Source organism: Scomber scombrus, chromosome 14, assembly GCF_963691925.1.
Source record: "Scomber scombrus chromosome 14, fScoSco1.1, whole genome shotgun sequence".
In the NCBI taxonomy this organism is placed as follows: Eukaryota; Metazoa; Chordata; class Actinopteri; order Scombriformes; family Scombridae; genus Scomber; species Scomber scombrus.
The window spans coordinates 29,156,850-29,177,904 of NC_084983.1; the positions used below are offsets into that span (position 1 = coordinate 29,156,850).

At 44.3% G+C, this 21,055-nt stretch overlaps 1 pseudogene; it reads left to right on the forward strand.

Moving 5' to 3' along the window:
- LOC133993620 (rap1 GTPase-activating protein 2-like) overlaps positions 1-19,325 on the forward strand; it is a 23,710-nt pseudogene extending 4,385 nt beyond the window's left edge.
- Positions 19,326-21,055: the final 1,730 nt, after the last annotated feature.

Genomic DNA, 21,055 nt, shown 5'->3' on the forward strand with positions numbered 1-21,055 from the left:
AGGAGGAGAAGAGGAGGAGGAAGAGGAGGAAAAGGAAGAGGTAGAGGAAGAAGAGGAAGAGGAGGAGGAAGAGGAGGAAGGATGTGAGAGAAAATGCATTTCAACAAAACTCAGCAATAAATAAAGACACTCTCTCCGATGTGTTTTTATTTTTAAAGCTTCACTAATATAAACTTTTTAAATTAATAATTCATCTCTGCAGCTTCAGGATCAGGTCTGTGATTCACATTCAGCAGAAGCCAAGAGTCTGAAAAAGCTTCTTCATGAACACAGACAGGAAACACATGCTGATGATTTACACTTCCTCAGGAAATCATTATCTCTGACGTCCATCAACTATTAGAACTCAGCGGAGAATCATCACATTATTAACCCTCCTGTTGTCCTCGAGTCAAGGAAGGAAGGAAAGGAAGGAAGGAAGGGAGGAAGGAAGGAAGAAGGAAGGAAGGAAGGAAAGGAGGGAGGAAGGAAGGAAGAAGGACGGAGGAAAGAAGGAAGGGGAAGGAGGGAGGAAGGATGGAAGGAAAGAAGGAAGGAAGGGAGGCAAGAAGGAAGGAAGGAAGGGAGGAAGGAAAGGAGTAAGGAAGGGAGGAAAGGAAAGGAAAGAAGGAAGGAAGGATGGTAGGAGGGAGGGAGGAAGAAGGAAGAGGAGAGGAGGAGAGGAGAAAGGAAAAGAGGAAGGGAGGAAGGAAGGAAGGAAGGAAAGAAGGACAGAGGACAGAAGGGAGAAGGGGAGAAAGGAAGGAAGGAAGGAAGGAAGGAAGAAGGACGGAGGAAAGAAGGAAGGGGAAGGAGGGAGGAGGAAGGATGGAGGAAAGAGGGAAGACAGGGAGGAAGAAGGAAGGAAGGAAGGAAGGAGGAAGGAAAGGAGGGAGGAAGGAAGGGACGAAAGGAAGAAGGAAGGAAGGATGGTAGGAGGGAGGGAGGAAAGAAAGGAAGAGGGGAGGAGGGAGAAAGGAAAAGAGGAAGGGAGGAAGGAAGGAAGGAAGGAAAGAAGGACAGAGGAGAAAGAAGGGAGAAGGGGAGGAAGGAAGGAAGGAAGGAAGGAAGGAGGAAGGAAGGAAGAAGGACGGAGGAAAGAAGGAAGGGGGAGGGAGGAGGAAGGATGGAAGGAAAGAGGGAAGGAAGGGAGGAAGAAGGAAGGAAGGAAGGGAGGAAGGAAAGGAGGGAGGAAGGAAGGGAGGAAAGGAAAGAAGGAAGGAAGGATGGTAGGAGGGAGGGAGGAAAGAAGGAAGGAGGGAGGAGGGAGAAAGGAAAAGGGGAAGGGAGGAAGGAAGGAAGGAAGGAAAGAAGGACAGAGGAAAGAAGGAAGGTAATGGGAGGAAGGACAAGAAGGAACAGTCAAAACAGACGGAGTCAATTAACACCTGGAAACTACTGTAAGAGTCGAAAGGGATTAAAGAAAACTAAAGAATGATTTTATAAAGTAAGAAACAGAGAAGATGAATTTGGGTCATTGGAGTAAAACCAAGAGAACAGAAAAGAGAAAAAAGTCCAAATCTTTGGAGAATAAATGTGCAAAACTACTTTTATCACATTTAAGCTCATGGGTGTAGTTTGAGATACAACACATCTGTCAGATTAGCAACACTGAGCTGATGAAGTGAAGCAGAAGCTCGACTCTTAAAGACTCTCGTTGCTGAGCAATGACTCACAGATTATAATCTCTGACCAGCAGCTGATGTTTGGCTGCAGACGCCTCGGAGGACGTCTGGCGCCTCGCCGTCCGGCAGGCGTCAGACCGTGAATGTCGCTCGGCTCCGCAGGAAGTGAACATCGACTCAGTGACTCTTCTGCAGGAAGGTGTTTGACAGCAGCAGCAAATCACTAAAAGATGCTTCAGGACTCAAATGAAACTGAACTTTAATGTCATCAAGCTCAAAACAGTGAAGTCGACTCCTGGTTTTAAACGTGAAACAGCAGACTGAGTGAGGGTCTGTGTGAGGACCATAGACTGTATATAAAATGGACGTAACATCCGTGACGTCACCCATTGGTTTGTGGACTGCTGCTCGGAGGCCAATAGTATCGGATCTGAGCAGCGCCATCTGGAACATTTCAGGTGCATGCTGGGAAAAATAAAAACATGGATTCTAAAAACTGGATTCAAAATGTCCCAAATGAACATCATACTGCATTGAAGAAGGCTTTAAACTAGCGATTGAGACCATAAACACATTTTGAAAACGTTTACTGAGGTTAGAAATCAAGTGAGAAGTTGGTGAATTCTCCATTGACTTGTATAGAGACGGAAGTCCTTTTGACACCAAAACGGTCGCCCCCTGGTGGCCTTTTGATAGAATGCAGTTTTAAGTTACTTCCACGTTGGCGTCATTTCAGAGGACCAGAACTCCCCGAGCGAAAAATACAAACTTAGATGGTTTTTCTGTGACATTTAAAAAGTCACAGATCTTAACACACGCACACACACACACACACACACACACACACACACACACACACACACAGACACACACCTGCGAAAGATAAGTTCGAGTCGACAATAATCAAATCTGTGTCGTCAGCGTTAAAGCTCAAATCCAGACTCACATCTGATCAATAATCAATACTAAAGTCTGAACAGCTGATTGACGACAGCAAAGCAGATCCAGGTCAACGTCTTTCTGGACATCTGAGGAAACCATGGCAACCACACAGTGTTATCTAAGCGCTGGGTGATTACTGTGTGTGTGTTTGTGTGTGTGTTTGTGTGTGTGTGTGTGCGTGTGTATCTGTGTGTGTGTGTTTGTGTGTGTGTGTCTATGTTTGTGTGTGTGTGTGTGTGTGTGTGTCTGTATTTGTGTGTGAGTGTGTGTTTGTGTGTGTGTCTGTTTGTGTGAATGTGTGTGTGTGTGTGTGTGTGTGTGTGTGTGTGTGTCTGTATCTGTGTGTGTGTGAGTGTGTGTTTGTGTGTGTATCTGTTTGTGTGTGTGTGTGTGTGTCTGTTTGTCTGTCTGTATCTGTGTGTGTGAGTGTGTGTGTGTGTGTCTGTCTGTGTGAATGTGTGTGTGTGAGTGTGTGTGTGTGTGTGTGTGTCTGTGTGAATGTGTGTGTGTGTGTGTCTGTTTGTGTGTATGTGTGTGTGTGTGTGTGTGTGTGTGTGTGTGTGTGTGTGTGTGTGTGTGTGTGTTCTGATATATCTGAGCGTCACACATCATCATTATGTTTGTCGCAGAGGAGCGATGAGTGTGTCACTAAAGATAGAGCTGCAATCTGTCAGGAGCCTCAACACACACACACACACACACACACACAGATATATTGTGATACTTTGGGCGTATTGTTTGTTCATATCGATCATCGGCGGCTGATTGAGACATTTTTGAGGCTTCGGTTCAGTTAATCATGAAAATAATAGTTTGAAGCAACAAATAAAATAAATTAATCCAGTTTTAAATCTTCATGTTTTTCATTCTTCATGTTTCCGTCGTCTCAGTCGTCTTTAATCTGTTCATTAACTGATTATTGATTATTTATTTTCTTGTTTCTCTGCAGCAAACAGGAGCTGCTGAACACCTCCAATGTTCATGATGCTGACTGCCCCCCCTCCCCCCCCCCCCCGCACCGCCCCCCCCACCATGAAGGTAACACACACACACACACACACACACACACACACAAACACACACACACACTTTATTGGCCTTCCTCCACGTTTCACTTGTTTTCTTGATGAATTCAGTGTTAAATTTACACTATTTTGCAGTTTTTCGATCACTTTTAAAGTCCGTGTAAAGTAAGAATAAATATGTGTTCTGAGTTTGAAATACTACAAAAAAGTGTGTTGTTAACCATCCTGCCAAATTTGAATGATTAAAAAAATCGCTAAATATGTGAAATTAGGCTTCAAAGTTGTGTAATAGTCTGCCTATTTCTCTGCTCCCAAACGCTGAAGCCCCGCCCCCTACCAAGTGTCACCTGTCAATCAAAGTCACCACCTCTACCAGAAACATGGACGCTAGGTCTGAGAGCTTTCTGCTGCTAACTCAGCTGCTAGCTCAGCGGCTAACTCAGCTAACTGGCTAACTGTAGACTGTAGTAGTAGTAGTGTGCGCTGAATGTATTTATACCTCTACAGCAGCAGGCGGGTTTATGCTAAGCCTAGCTCCACAATTCAAATCTAAATGGTTGAAATGCTTTTTACACCTTTTTTAGAAATACATTTATGACCTATTTAATGTGTTTAGAAGAAAATGTCTGAATTCACTTTACACGGTCTTTAAGGTAACATCAATAAAACTAGAAGCTCGTGACCAGGTGCTCTGATTGGCTGCTGGAGGAAGCTGTGTGACCAATCAGAAGCTGCAGCTCCTTTAAACACTCATTAATTAATTAGTCCATTTATTAAATCGTAGCTTTCTTTATCAAAGTTAATTATCATTTAGTTTTATTTTCTTTTTTTCTTTATGAATAAATATTTTATGGACACGATGCTGCAGGAAGAGTCGAGTTTCATTAACAGCGACTGAAAAAACTATAGTTGAATTAACTGTGAGACATTACAGTAAAGGCAGATATTATATCATATGTTTGTGTTGTCATCTACACGGTCGCCCATAAAGTTAGAATAAAATATTTTTTCCCTCTTTCCATGAAATGATTGTTAAAATGTGATTTATTCTTGATAGATAAAGTTTATATATTGTCTTCATTGTATTGATCAATCTCATTATACCTGGTCAGAGGTGATTACTGATGTGTATAAATAGAAAATAAAAAGAGGAATGTGTCTGAAAACTAAATTATTCCAACTTTATGGGCGACTGTGTATTTATTAAATAACAGCTTTTATTTGAATATTTACATTAAAATGTGTTTCTCGTCTCTCTGCAGTCGGCTCATTTCTTCGACATGATGGAAAAGATGGAGGTAAGAATCTCATCTTTATTTCTACATGAACTCATCACAAGCTTTTAATCCTGCTGCGTCTCAATCAACACAAGTTCATTTACATTTTACAACATTTTCTAAAAATATTAATTTATGAAAACAGGAAACAACAGAAGCTGCATTTATTTAATATTAAAGCAGCTGTTTGTTATAAGGTTAATAAACACAGAAACATGAATCATATTTAATAAAGTTTCAGGTTCTCCCTGCAGGCGTCGTGCTGAAAATAGGAATAAAAGCTCCGACAGCGACTCAGACTCATTTCTGAATTTCTCTGTAATGACTCAGGAGAAACACGGAATGAAGGAAGGTAGGGGGAGGGAGGAAATAAGGAGGGAGGGAGGGAGGAAAAGAGGAAGGGAGGGAGGAAGGAAATAAGGAGGGAGGGAGGGAGAAAGGAAAGAAGGACAGAAGGAGGGAAGGAAGGAGCAGTCAAAACAGACGGGGTCAATTTGACCCGGGAGGACGACACAAAGGTTAAATGGACCCATTTAGCCACCATGGGATTCACATGTGGGACTCACACAATTTAGCTTTATAACGCCGTCTCTTCCTGACTCTGATGCAGCAGGTGCCAGAAGCTGCTGAGATGAAGACGATCCCTCCGAGACAGAAGGCACGTCTGTCCATCTGTCCGTCCTCACGTCCTTCCTCACGTCCTTCCTCACGTCCTTCCTCATGTCCTTCCTCACGTCCTTCCTCACGTCCTTCCTCACGTCCTTCCTCACGTCCTTCCTCATGTCCTTCCTCACGTCCGTCCTCATCATCGCTTTATTTTCTTCTTCTCAATCGTTCGCGCTCGTGCAGATTTATTCATCACATCTCTGAGTTTTGATCAGTTTGATCAGTTTTGTCTTTATGTGACATTAACTCACATCTGTATCAGCTGTTTATCATCATTACTCACCTGTAAGAGTGTGTGTGTGTGTGTGTGTGTGTCATGTGTGTGTGTGTGTGTGTGTGTGTGTGTGTGTGTGTGTGTGTCATGTGTGTAACTGCTCTGTTTCTCTCTGACAGGACGACTACATCCCTTATCCGAGGATCGAGGAGGTGAGAGAGACTTCTTATAAACAAGTTCAGGCTTCGTCTTCCCGGGTCCTTCCTCTCTTTTTCCTCCCTTCCTTCCTTCTTTCCTTCCTTCCTCCCTTCCTTCTTTCCTCTGTCCTTCTTTCCTTCCTTCCTCCCTTCCTTCTTTCCTCTGTCCTTCTTTCCTTCCTCCCCCTTCTTTCCTTCCTTCCTCCCTTCCTTCTTTCCTCTGTCCTTCTTTCCTTCCTTCCTCCCTTCCTTCTTTCCTCTGTCCTTCTTTCCTTCCTTCCTCTTTTCCTTTCTCCTACCTTCCTTCCTTCTTTCGTCTGTCCTTCCTTCCTTCCTTTACTTCCTCCCTTCCTTCCTCCCTCCTTTCCTTCCTCCCTTCCTTCTTTCCTTTCCTTTCCTCCCTCTCTCCTTTCCTTCCTTCTTCCTTCCTTTCTTCCTTCTTTCCTTTCCTCCGTCCCTCCCTCCTTTCCTTCCTTTTTCCTTCCTCTCTCCTTTCCTTCCTTCCTCCTTTCCTTCCTTCTTCCTCCCTTCCTCCTACAACAGGAGGGTTAATAAATGAATCAATCTGATCACATGACGCTCAGACATGCAGGTTAAAGCTTCACCTGTGTGTGTTTTTGTGTGTGTGTGTGTGTGTGTGTGTGTGTGTGTGTGTTTGTGTGTGTGTGTGTGTGTGTGTGTGTGTGTGTGTGTGTGTGTGTGTGTGTGTGCAGGTGTTGGAGAGGGGCGGGCCGTACCCTCAGATCATCCTACCGGAGTTTGGAGGTTACTGGATTGAGGATCCTGAGGCTCCTCCTCCTCCTGCTCCTCCTCCCCCCTCCCTGGAGATCAGTGGGGAGCCGGAGGAGGAGCAGGAGGAGGAGCAGGAGGAGAAGCAGGAGGCGCAGGAGCAGGAGGATGAGGTGACACCTGCAGGGGATTATGGGTACCGTCTGGAGGAGATAAACGAGGCTGCGCGGGCGTACAGGAAGCACTTTTTGGGCAGGGTGAGGTTTGGTCACCTGGGAGTCAACTCTGCAGCATCCTGCCCGTTGCTATGGTTACCTGTGCTGTGACCTCTGACCTCTCTCTCTCTGTGTTTCAGGAGCATTTAAACTTCTCCTGCTCGGCCGGCAGTCTGGGAAACCTGCTGCTGTCTGTCAGACATGAAGAAGAGAAGGAGCAGGAGTTCCTCCACGTCATCGTCAGGTACACACACCTCCTCCACCTCCTCCTCCTCTTCCACCTTCTCCACCTCCTCCACCTCCTCAACCTGCTCCACCTCCTCCACCTCTTCCACCTACTCCACCTCCTCCACCTGCTCCACCTCTTCCACCTCCTCCTCATCCACCACCTCCTCCACCTCCTCCACCTCTTCCACCTCCTCCTCATCCACCACCTCCTCCACCTCCTCCTCCTCCACCTGCTCCACCTCCTCCACCTCTTCCACCTCCTCTACCTGCTCCACCTCCTCCACCTCCTCCACCTCTTCCACCTCCTCCACCGCCTCCACCTCTTCCACCTCTTCCTCCACCTCCTCCATCTCTTCCACCTCCTCCACCTACTCACCTCTTCCACCTCCTCCACTTCCTCCACCTTTTCCACCTCCTCCACCTACTTCACCTCTTCCACCTCCTCCACCTCTTCCAGCTCCTCCACCTCCTCCAGCTCCTCCACCTCCTCCTCCACCTCCTCCACCTCCTCCACCTACTCCACCTGCTCCACCTCCTCCTCCTCTTCCACCTGCTCCACCTCCTCCACCTCCTCCAATCTCCTCACTTTCACTTTGTTTCCTGTGCTGTGATTTAAATTAAAGGTTCAGACGTAGAACTGTGAAGCAATTTACAGTTTTTCATTAATCCTTTTTTAATTGCCAATAAGTGAACGAGTACTAATGTACCTTAACCCTCCTGTTGTCCTCGAGTCAAGGAATGGAGGGAGGAAGAAGGAAGGAAGGGAGGAAAGGAGGGAGGAATAAGGAAGGAAGAGAGGGAGGAAGGAAGGATGGAAGGAAGGAAAGGAGGGAGGAAGGAAGGGAGGAAAGGAAAGAGGGAAGGAAGGAAGGAAGGAAAGGAAAGAGGGAAGAAAGGAAGGAAGGGAGGAAGGAAAGAAGGAAGGAAAGGAAGGAAGGAAGGAAAGAAGGAAAATAAGGAAGGAAGGAAAGAAGGAAGGAAGGGAGGAAGGTAGGGCGAGGAAAGAAAGAGAGAAGGAAAGAGGAAAGGAAGGACAGAAGGAAGGAAGGGGGATGGAGGAAGGAAATGAAGAAAGAGAGAAGGAGGGAGGGAGGAAGGACAGAAGGAAGGAAGGAAGGGAGGAAAGAAGGAAACAGTCAAAACAGACGGGGTCAATTTGACCCGGGAGGACGACACGAAGGTTAAAAACTGAGTTCCTTCCCGACTTTTCTCAGTTCTCTCTAACAGCCTGTAGACCAGTTTTCTATTTGAATTACTTGAGCCGATTTCCACAAAAATGTTCCGTGTATCCGACTAGAAACTTCCTGCAGAACAAAACGTAACTGTTGGTTGTCTAAAGGTGGTATTAAGCAGCCTCTTGCTCCCTGGCCGCAGCTCATTGAGCCTACTAGTGTTTAATAAACATGGTTCAATCAGGTACTGATCATTCAAATACTTCTGTTTACATGTTAATTTAGTCATGAAACAGTAAAAGCACATAACAAGTAATTCAAACAGTATTTCATGTTTCATTGTTTTCATTTTAAATCGTCGGCAGCTGCAGATTCAGGTGTTTGTCTTCTGTCCTTCAGGTCTCGGCTGAAGAGCGTCTATCACAGACTGTCTCTTACTGAGCTGCCTGAAATCCCCAGTGTCCCGGAGCTCGCTAAGGTACACACAAAGACATACAAAAACACACAAAGACACACAAAAAACACACACACAATCAAAGGATACACAGCTGAGACACTTCCAGCTTTTATTATCTAAAGCGGTAAAATCAGCTGCTGATCAGATGGAGGTGAGTCAACATGTTGGGAGCGTTTGTCCTTAAATCACGATAAATATAGAGCATTGGTAGCTCAGTGGTTGCAGTGCATGCTGGGTAATCACAGCGTCCCTGGTTCAACCTCTGACAAGTCATTCCTCTCTCTCTGTTTCCTGTCAGCCTCGACCAAAGAGATCATTTAACCCTCCTGTTGTCCTCCCGGGTCAAATTGACCCCGTCCTTTTTTGACTGGTCCTTCTTTCCTCCCTTCCTTCCTTCCTTCCTCCTGTCCTTCTTTCCTTCCTGACTTCATTCCTGCCTTCCTTCCTTCCTTTCCTTCCTCCCTTCCTTCCTCCCTCCCTTCCTTCCTCCCTTCTTCTCCCTCCCTTTCTTCCTCCCTTCTTCCTCCCTTCCTTCCTTGTGTGTGTGGATATATATAATCATTTTAATTAATAATTTAGTGTTTGTGTTTCTGTCGTCTTCCAGCTTCTGTGCGATGAAGCAGCCGGTCTGCGCTTCAGTCCCGTCCTCTACCCGAAGGCGTCGCAGCTGATCGTAAACTACGACGAGCACGAGGGTCAACAACACCTTCAAGTTCGGAGTCATTTACCAGCGATTTGGGACAGGTACTCTTCACGTCCATCAAAGACTGCTTGCAATCAGAAATGCATGCATGGAATTTCCTCTGGAGTAGAAATGAAACTGTGGAGTTCAGAGCTGTCATTTTGAGTCCTGAATAAACACAAAAAACACTCGTCTGTCCTGAAATCATAAAGTCTTCATCTGAGTGAAAGCAGAGTTTTAAATATGAGACAGAAATCAGCTAAAATGACTTCTACAACTGTAAGTGGTGCAAACAGTGAGAATTAGTCATTTTCTATTGTCTTTGTTTTAACGAGGCGGGGAGCTCCGGTCCTCTGAAATGATGCCAACCAGGAAGTAACTTAAAGCTGCATTCTATCAAAAGGCCACCAGGGGGCGACCGTTTTGGTGTCAAAAGGACTTCCGTCCTCTATACAAGTCAATGGAGAATTCACCAACTTCTCACTTGATTTCTAACCTCAGTAAATGTTTTCAAATGTGTTTATGGTCTCAATCGCTAGTTTAAAGCCTTCTTCAATGCAGTATGATGTTCATCCTTCCTTTGTTCCTCCCTCCCTTCCTTCCTCCCTTCCTTCCTTCCTTCCTTCCTTCCTCCCTCCCTTCCTTCCTTTCCTTGTGAACAGCTGACGTTCATCCGGCTGAAACCAGATTTATTCAGGAGTTTGATGGAACTGTGGAAAGTAAACAGACCCGTGTAGATGGTTGCTCACCTGTCCGTCAGGTGTCTGAGGAGGAGCTTTCTTTCCTTCCTCCATCCCCCTTCCTTCCTTCCGTCTGTCCGTCCTCCCTGCCTCCTTCTTTCCTCCCTTCCTTCCTTCTTTCCTTTCCTTCCTTCCTCCCTCCTTTCCTTCCTTCCTTCCTTTCCTCCCTTCCTTCCTTCTTTCCTTTCCTTCCTTCCTTCCTTCCTTCTTTCCTTCCATCCTTCCTTCCTTTCTTTCCTCCCTCCCTTCCTTCTTTCCTTTCCTTCCTTCGTTCCTTCCTTCCTCCCTCCTTTCCTTCCTTCCTTCCTTTCCTCCCTTCCTCCTTCTTTCCTTTCCTTCCTTCGTCCCTTCCTTCCTCCCTCCTTTCCTTCCTTCCTTCCTTTCCTCCCTTCCTTCCTTATTTCCTTTCCTTCCTTCCTTCCTTCCTTCCTCCCTTCCTCCCTCCCTCCCTTCCTTCCTTCCTTCCTTTCCTTGTGAACAGCTGACATTCATCCGGCTGAAACTACATTTATTCATGAGTTTGTTGGAACTGTGTAGTTGGTTGTATGTAGCTGAAGTGACGTTAGCATGTTGTGATGGTTGCTCACCTGTCCGCCAGGTGTTGGAGGAGGAGCTTCCTTCCTTCCGTCCTTCCTAACGTTAGCATGTTGTGATGGTTGCTCACCTGTCCGCCAGGTATCGGAGGAGGAGCGTTCCTTCCTTCCTTCCTAACGTTAGCATGTTGTGATGGTTACCTCCTCACCTGGTTTCCACCTCACCTGTCCGCCAGGTATCGGAGGAGGAGCTTTCCTTCCTTCCTTCCTAACGTTAGCATGTTGTGATGGTTGCTCACCTGTCCACCAGGTGTCGGAGGAGGAGCTTTCTTTCCTTCCTTCCTTCCGTCCTTCCTAACGTTAGCATGTTGTGATGGTTGCTCACCTGTCCGCCAGGTGTCTGAGGAGCAGCTGTCAGGAACAACGAGGAGACGCCGGCGTTCACAGAGTTCCTGCAGCTGCTGGGAGACACGGTGGAGCTGCAGGACTTTAAAGGGTCAGTTTAATGAATCTCTGCTGTTGTGATCAAACCTTCAAGTTTCTGTCCACATGTTCAGCCTGAAGGAGGAACTGAGCTTTATTATAGATAAAGCTCAGTTCCTCCTTCCTCATGTAGGATAATATGAAATCTAAAGTATTAGGCCACTTTTAGATTGTGAGGTCATAATATTTACATTTACATTTAGTCATTTAGCAGATGCTTTTGTCCAAGCGACTTACAAGGGAGAATAACATTCAAGCTACTTTGCAACAGAGACGTTAGTGTGAAAATAAATAAATACTGCTAAGTAGTTGTAAGGTTAAGAGTGCTATTTCAATTATTAAGTAATAAAGTCATGATTTAACCTTTGAGTCGTCCTCACCGGGTCCCTCCTTCCTTCTTTCCTCCGTCCTCCCTTCCTTCTTTCCTTCTTCCTTCCCTCATTCCTTCCTCTCTTCTTCCTTCCTCCCTCCCTCCCTCCCTTCCTTCCTTTCTCCCTCCCTTCCTTCCTTCCTCCCTCCCCTACCTTTCTCCCTTCCTTCCTCCCCCTCCCTCCGTCCCTTCCTTCTTCCTCCCTTCCTTCCTTCCTCCCTTCCCTCCTTTCTTACTTCTTCCTCCCTCCCTTCCTTCCTCCCTCCCTCCCTTCCTTCCTTCCTTCCTTCCTTGACTCGAGAACAACAGGAGGGTTAAGTGAAGCTTAATTAACGACCAGGATTTCTGCTCAGTCTTTATATTTTTAGGGATGTGGTGCAAACCTCAGACAGGCAGGATCTGACTGCCCCCCTCCCTCTCCCTCTGCAGGTTTCGGGGGGGTCTGGATGTGTCCCACGGTCAGACCGGCTCTCAGTCCGTCTACACCGTCCACAGACAGCAAAGAGATCATGTTCCACGTCTCCACCAAACTGCCGTTCACCGAGGGAGACACGCAGCAGGTAACCCTAACCCTTCCTTCTTTCCTCCCTTCCTTCCTTTCCTTCCATCTGTCCTTCCTCCCTCCTTCCTTCTGTCCTTCCTTCCTCCCTCCCTCCCTCCTTCTTCCTTCCCTCCTTCCTTCTCTCTTTCTTTCCCTCCCCCCCTCCCTTCCTCCCTTCCTTCCTTCTTTCCTTCTTTCCTTATTTTCCTTCCTCCCTTCCCTCTTTAATTCCTTCCTTCTTCCCTTCCTTCTTTTCTTCCCTCCCTTCCTTCCTTCCATCCTTCCTTCCTTCCTTCCTTCCTTCCTTCCTTCCTTCTTTCCTTCCTTCCTTCTTTCCTTTCCTCCCTTCCTTCCTTCTTCCTTCCATTCTTCCTGCCTTCCTTCCTTCCTTCCTCCTTTCCTTCCTTCCTTCCTCTTTTCCTTCCTTCCTTCTTCCTCCCTCCTTCCTTCCTTCCTTCCTTCCTCTCTCCCTTCCCTACTTCAGACAAAATTCCCTTAATATGGAAATCAGCTCAGTAGCTTCCATGTCATAAGGGTTAGAGTTAGGGTTAGTTGTGTCATGTGACCTGAACAGTTTCCGGCCGAACTGTCCAAACTCTGAGATTCACTGGTGAACTCACACCTACGTTGTTTCCTAGAGAACAATAATGTCTTCAGGCTTCAGAGCAGCTCACAGCACAGTAACGGCTGCAGCTGCTGTTATCAATGTCATTATTGACTCATTTGATAAAAAGCAGCACTGTGCTGCTCTCTGTAGATCTGTCCGAGGCTTTTTATGCCGTTGATCACGTTTCCGAGGGTTTTAATGCTTCTGCTTCCAGGTGGTTCCAATCATATCTCCCTGCTGCAGAGCCCCAAGCCATCAAACTATTGATAAAGCTGTCCCTCATCGGTCAATATTAGGCCACCTGCTATTTACTGTATACATAAATAACATGTATTTTCCAACCCAGCACTGTAATGTCCATTTTTATGCGGATGATACCATCTTGTATACCATCAACCTTAAAGCAGAGACTCTCTCTGGGTTACAGTCGGCTTCATCTTCAGACCTGTTTGATTTAAAACATGTTCGAGATATTAGACTAAATATGTTCCAACACTCATCAATGGAGAACTAACTGACCCAGTACAGCATTATGAATACTCCTTCCTCCCTTCCTTCCTCCTTTCCTTCCTTCCTCCCTCCTTTCCTTCCTTGTTTCTCCCTTCCTCCCTCCCTTCCTTCCTTCTTTCTTCCTCCCTCCCTCCTTTCCTTCCTCCCTTCCTTCCTTGACTCAAGGACAACTGGAGGGTTAATGTTCTGTTCCTCCTTCAGCTGCAGAGGAAACGCCACATAGGAAATGACATCGTAGCCGTGGTGTTTCAGGAAGAGTCAACGCCGTTTGTCCCTGACATGATCGCCTCCAACTTCCTGCACGCCTTCGTCCTGGTGCAGGCGGATAAAACCTGCTACAAGGTACAGCTGACTTCATGTTTTACTACTTTTATACAATATTTAAAACTTTAACTTTCACATTTAGGTTGTTTTATTAACCCTCCTGTTGTCCTTGAGTCAAGGAAGGAAGGGAGGAAGAAGGAAGGGAAGGAGGGAGGAAGAAGGAAGGAAGGAAGGAAAGGAGAAAAGGAAAGAAGGAAGGGAAGAAGGAAAGAAAGAAGGAAGGGAGGAAGGAAGGAAGGAAGGAAGGAAGGAAGGAAGGAAAGAAGGAGGGAAGGAAAGAAGGATGGAAAAAAGGGGGATGGAGGAAGGAAAGAAGGAAGGGAGCAAAGAGAGAGGAAGGAAAGAAAGAGAGAAGGAGGGAGGGAGGAAAGAAGGAACAGTCAAAACAGACGGGGTCCATTTGACCCGGGAGGACGACACAAAGGTTAAAGTCAATTTTGAATAGTCTAAATATAAAAGTAGACTGTGGGTCAGATGCAGCTTTGTTCCTTTTTACAGAGAGCATGTTTGTCTGTGATGTGATTACACAGGATGTAATTAAAGAGTGCCACCCGTATCACATTTCACCTGCTTTTAGCACCAATAGGTGTCAGTGCACCTTCCGTATAACGTTCATTAACACCCGACACCAACGCTGCTGCAGCCAGGAGTCACAACCTCAGACTGTGGTACCGAGGAACAGGAACTGAACTGTTTCTGTCATAGAATAAATATATTCTCTTCTTTCTGGTACCAAACAGTGTTTAAAGTCTACTGATGGCCTTGAGTCAAGGAAGGAAGGAAAGATGGAAGGAAGGAAGGAAGGAAGGAAGGAAGGGAGGGAGGAAGGAAGGATGGAAGAATTAAGGAAAAGAGGAAGGAAGGAAGGAATAAAAGGAGGGAGGAAGGAAGGAAGGGAGGAAAGGAAAGAAGGAAGGGAGGAAGGATGGAAGGAAGGAAGGAAGAAAAGAAGGAAGGAAGGCGGAAAGAAGGAACGGTCAAAACAGACGGGGGAGGACGACACAAAGGTTAAAGTCTACTGATGGTTTCCGACCAATATGAGGAACATGCTTTTAGGTTCAGGGTTTATTTTAATAAATGTGTAGAAATCAATCCAATGGAGCCAAACATGATTCATAGTGATGCTGAGACTAAAGTGTCCATTTGAAATCTGATATTTTTACACTAAATGCCGGTTTAGATGTAACTTTAATGCCAGTACATTACATGCATAGTTTTAATCTGTGTAATGATGATCAGTCTCATCACTGTTATGATTGACAGGTGTCTGTTACAGCACGAGAAGACGTACCTCAGTTTGGCCCGCCCCTCCCGAATCCTGCCGTCTTTAAGAAGGTGAGACGAAAACAAGGTTTGACTCAGTTTGTAGAATATAATACAAACATGTGATGTCATAACCTGCCGTCTTCTGTCCAGGGTCCAGAGTTCAGAGAGTTTCTTCTCACCAAGCTCATCAACGCAGAGCTGGCCTGCTACAAGAGCGACCGCTTCGCCCGACTGGAGGTAAAAATAGTCAAATATTCAGTGAGCTGTGGGGTCGAGTCAAAGCAAATCGATACTTCTGCAGAGAATCACAGGAACTGTTTAATTTTTGTAAGGTTTTTAAACGTCCATTGTTTAAGAATTGTTCCTCCCCAACTGAGATCTGTCATTAATAACAATAACTAAACATTCCTGTCAACTGTGAACTGCAATGTTTCCACCAGGGACCTTTTGTTGTATGTCAACCAATCAATCAAGTTTATTTCGATTGAACCTTTTGGATAATAAAAGCAATAAAATAGATGAAAAACAGTAAAATATATAATAGAGAATAACAAATAATCAAGCAAATTAAAAGTGGTTCGTGTCAAATTTTTAAGATTTGCTCTCAACTCATCGGGCTTGGAGCATAAAAACTAAAAACCAGCTCAACAAATGTTTTTGTCCTAAAAACAAATAAAAGCCTTGTGCCAGAGGACTTACATCAGGACTATATTACAAATATAACATAATAAAGTGTTTTAAAAACCAAGTAAATCAATGTAATTTGCCATCTCACCTCCCTGTAATGTGTCGTCATCTCTCTACTGTTGGCGATCTAATAAAGGCAGAAATAAATATCCTCTAGAAATTATATAAAAAATACTCTTGTGACCAATCTGGCATCATCCACCTCTGCTCTGATCACCTGTTCCTCAGGGCTCGACTAAGTGTTTCTATTCCGATTTTATGGTTTTGTATTTTGCGTGTACAGGAGCGTACCCGGGCCGCCCTGCTGGACAGCCTCCATGATGAGCTGCAGAGACGCTCCCAGTGCATGCTGGGATTGACCTCAGGTCTGGAGGAGGAGGGGCGAGCTGAGAACGGCCACGCCCACGGAGGTCTGCTGGAGTCCATCAAGGTTTGTGTGTTTGTATTTATTCTTCCATCTTTTCTTCATTCTTATTTCTTCTCATTATTTCCTCCTTCTCTCTTTCTCTGTCTTTCAGAGGGCGATGCGAGGACGGAGCGTCTCCATGGAGACCATGTCAAGGGGCGGGGCAAACCTGCCCACCAGTCTGAGTGGGGGGGGTCTGGCACACATCAGTGCTGAGGTGAGCAGAGGTCAAAGGTCACTGAGCCTTTATTTTTAAAAATCTTATCCCTCCTGTTGTTCTCGATTCAAGGAAGGAAGGGAGGAAGGGAGGGAGGAAGGAAGGAAGGAAGGGAGGAAGAAAGAAAGAAGGGAGGAAGGAAGAAAGAAGGAAGGAAAGGAGGGAGGAAGGAAGGAAGGAAAGGAGGAAGGATGGGAGGAAGAAGGAAGGACGGACGAAAGAAGTCACAAAATTATAAACATTATAAAATAACACTAACGTACTTCAAACAAAGAAAATCCACTGTTATATAGAATCACATCGTCTGCATAACAACACATACAGTCAACTCAGATTTTTGAAAGAAGAAGAGCTTTATATCTGTTTTTTGTGTTATTTTAGCCTTTTCATTTATTGCTTGTTGCTTTTTTGTTGGTTTAGTTTGTTGTGTTTGGTAACAGCTGGAGTATTTTGTGTGTTTGATGTCAGTGTACTGTGAAATCTCCGGTGAAGAGACGCTCAGGTCTGTTTCCTCGACTGCTGAGCGTTGACAGCCAAACAGACAAACACAACCACAGAAGGTAACTCTTTACTGTCAGTGTCAAGTTGAAGCACCTGAAACTGCACACCTAACCAGTTCAAATGAGACTAGACATGAGAGTTCACACATACAGTATAAAGGCTCAAGACTCTGACAGCTGTGTTTCGGACTAAATTTAAGCATTTTGTTGCTGTCATGACCAGAGAAAAGCACACTGCAGTAGTTTATTCTTGATGTTGTTAAAGCACATGCAATGACTTCAACACCTGAACTGGATAAAATAAGCTGTATTATGATGATTGTGCAGGTGAAAGAAGAGAGAGATTCAAAACTGTGAGTTCTTGTCTGTGAGGCTCTGAAAATTGTGCAGCCATCCAGATTAATAACAACCAAAAGTTGATATTCAACAGCTGATGATTTATGTTGGGCTGCAGGAACACACAGAACATTACAGAACAATACAGAACAATGTTTCAGTAAACATAAAACATGTTAATCTATGAGCTGTGGAGCTGTCACAAGGTGTATTTCCTATTTTTTAATGGAACTGGACTAACCGTCTCCTCCTGCTTTCAGTCTATGCAAAGCTAGGCTAAACAAACACTGTTAGACTTCAGTAAATGCTGCTCTGTTTCTGAATGTTTCTGGATGTTTCTGAATGTTTCTGAATGTTTCTGAGTGTTTCCAGATGTTTCTGAATGTTTCTGAATATTTCTGAGTGTTTCTTGATGTTTCTGAGTGTTTCCGGATGTTTCTGAATGTTTCTGAATATTTCTGAATGTTTCTGGATGTTTCAGCCTCCTCAGTGAGCAGAGGAGCTTTGACGGCTGCCAACCGACTCTGGAGGTGAAGTCAGAGCTGCCGTCCAATCCCAGCTCTCCAGAGGCGGGACAACGAGATAAGTGCGTATCACTTCTTTCTTTCATTCTTTCTTCCTTTCTTTCTTTCTTTCTTTCTTTCTTTCTTTCTTTCTTTCTTTCTTTCTTTCTTTCTTTCTTTCTTTCTTTCTTGTGAGAGAATCAGGAACTAAAGGAACAGCCTATATTCAGTTCAACACACAGACAGCAGGAGGATGAATGAATCTTTGTGTTTTCCTATCTGCAGGATTCATGTGAAGAAGGAGAGCAGTAAGATTTCCAGATCAACATCCAGCAGCTGCAGCTTCATTATCGGTGCTGACGACGGTCACCTGGTGAGAGAGAAACATCACAGTCACATGATCAAAGGTGTGGGACAGACTAACAACATCCTGTCTCTCTCTCTCTCTGTCTGTAGCTCGCCCAGGCTGCCACGGCTGAGGGTCAAAGTTCGATCCCGCTGATGATCTGTCGCAGCCCAACAGGTTCAGTATAACATCCTGCTGCTGAATTATTGATCACTTGTCTTTGGTAATGAATAAATAAATGTACTCTGTGTTGATTGTTTATTTGTTCTTTTTTGTCAGAGATGAAAAATAAAAACTCTCCCAGATCCAACCTCAAGTTTCGTTTTGACAAGCTGAGTCACTCCACTACAGTAAGTGTTTATATACTGAACACGGGTCAGTGACTAATAAGTGTTGGTAAGATGATGAATCCATAAATCAGTTAAACTAAATTTAAAAGCAGCATCAGGTTTGTTAAAATGTACATTTAGTATTTTTGTTGGTTTTATATCATTTGAAATGACATTTGCAACATTTTTTTTACCAAAAGTAAGACTGAATGCTCCTGAAAATGTCAAATGGTGTAACCACAAAAGAATGATAAATATTACATATTTTATCACCTACAGTGAAGGAAGGAAGGAAGGAAGGAAGGAAAGGAGTAAGGAGGGAGGGAGGAAAAGAAGGGAGGAAGGAAGGAAGGAAGGGAGGAAGGAAAGGAGTAAGGAGGGAGGGAGGAAAAGAAGGGAGGAAGGAAGGAAGGAAGGAAGGAAGAAAAGGAGGAAGGGAGGAAAGAAGGAAGGAAGGAAGGAAAGGAGTAAGGAGGGATGAGGAAAAGAGGGAGGAAGGAAGGAAGGAACAAAGGAAGGAAGAAAGGAAGGAAAGGAGTAAGGAGGGAGGGAGGAAAAGAGGAACAAAGTAAGGAGAGAAGGGAGGGTGGAAGGAAAGGAGGAAGGAAGGAAGGAAGGAAGGAAGGAAGGAAGGAAGGAAGGAAGGAAGGAATGAAGGAAGGAAGGAGGGTGAGAACGAAGGAAAAATTAAAGGAAGGAAGGTAGGAAAGAAGGAACGGTCAAAAGAGACGTGGTCAATTTGACCCGGGAGGACGACAGGAAGGTTAAAACATGTAAATGTTTCCTGATCTCCATGGTTACCAGAGTAAATGTAATATTTAGAACAATTGTATTCCATTACCTTTATTTAATATAAAGTTATAATGTAAGATCATGCCAAACTAGTTGATATGGTGTTTTATTGACTATTTACTGTTTTTAAGCAAGTTGAATTATTTGGTGCAAAGTTTTTATGGTTACACCATATAGACATTTTTGCCATAATCCTCTAATATATTCTCTCTAAATGGATTAAAAGCAGAAATTTGATGCTGGGTCCACAAAAAAAGAATGTGTGCAAGTTATTCATACGTTTATTTTCATGTTTTAACCCTTTAAATTTAAACTAAACCACATGGAGACTAAAACACCTCATTGACCCTTATGATATGCTGGTACTAAATAAAGTTGTGATGTTATCTGACTGTTACTTCCTCTCTGTCTTCAGCAGGGACATTAAACTGTCAGGACAGCAGGTGGGTTTCATGTTTATTGTAGTTTTGTAGGTTTTAAAGTTCAGTTTCCAGTGTTCCCAGTGCGTGTTAACCAGCAGTCAGCTTTCAGTGATGGAAGACAAACTTAATGTTCATTTGGAAAACTGTGAACTCGTCCTTTAATCTCTCAATTTTCTTCTTTCACCTTTTCTAGAATAACAACAAGAGGAGGTTTAAACATATAAGCCTCCACACAGAGGAAGAGGAGGACGATAATCTGAAGATGACGATCAGACACACACACACACACACACGCACACACACACACACACACACACACACACACACACACACACACACACTGAGGATAAAAAGGGAAAACCACTTTGACATTCCATTAAAACTTAAATGATGCAGAAACCTCAGCTGCATCAGGCCTCCAGGACACACACACACACACACACACACACACACACACACACACACACACACACACACACAGGTTTGGTCACGTTACATTGCTGATATCTCTCCACACTTTGGCCCTGAAAAGGACGACATTAATAAAGTCAAATAAAGTAAAACAGACTTTGTAATAACATCCCCTGACTTCCTGCTCTGCGGTAATAATGACTGTGACCACTGGAGGGCGCCACTGCCACTGCAATATATAAATTTGTAAACCAAAAGTTTTCTTATTGTGCCGAGAAATTGAGCAAATATTTTTAAAAAGCAGCAATACAACAATTTAACAAATACCAATGCTGTGTCTCAAATAACTACTGCTAGCACACTTCCTGTTAGTACACTTCCTGTTAGTACACTTCCTGTTAGTACACTCCTCTTTAGTACACTTCTATTAGTTAGTACACTTCCTGTTAGCACACTTCTATTAGTACACTTCTGATAGTACACTTGTTCTTACATTTGTATAATGCGACGATGATCACCGTGGTTACAACATCCTCGGCCGCCATTTCCTGTTTGAAAAGTGGCCCCTCCCCTTTCTGCTACGTAGGCAAGATGGTAACTGTTGAGGGTGAGAAGTGTCCGTAGTTCCACACTCAACGGTTTGAAGATATTTGAGACACAGCATGAGTCTTTAAAGGGTCGGTCAGTGATTTTTCTATAAATCTCGTGTTTGGAGTCAAACCAACAACGAGCGGATCTACGAACACTACAACAGTGAACCGTAATGTTGAATTCTGATGATGTCAGACTAATCAGAGACACTGAGCCGAGCTGCAGGCTCCTAACTCAAGTGTAGAATATACTTTTTATAATAATATTTATTCCTTTCGGCTGATACACACCTGAGATCACACTTCATAAAGCAGTAATCAGATATTAGCATCGATCTGTTGATGAGTTCTTCCTTCATCGGGTTTGCAGTGAACATGTGTGATGTCGCTCTGGATCCGATCGTCTGTTAAATGCTGTAAATGTAAATGTTCACGTCATCATCCGTCACATTTTTATCATTATCAACAAACTGTGGACCAACATCTGTTCAATCAGCCGTTTATTGTTTTCATCACAGCCTGAGACGATATTTTACATACGTGAACATCAGATGCCCGTTAGTCACCATGACAACCAGAGCTGCAACTATGCTGATAATCGATCAATTGTCATTTTGATCATTTTTCAAGCAAAAATGCCAAAATCTTTTATTTCAGCTCCTCAGAGGTGATGATTTACTGTTGTTTTGTCGTATATGAAAATAAACTGGATATTTTAAAGTTTTATTCACTTT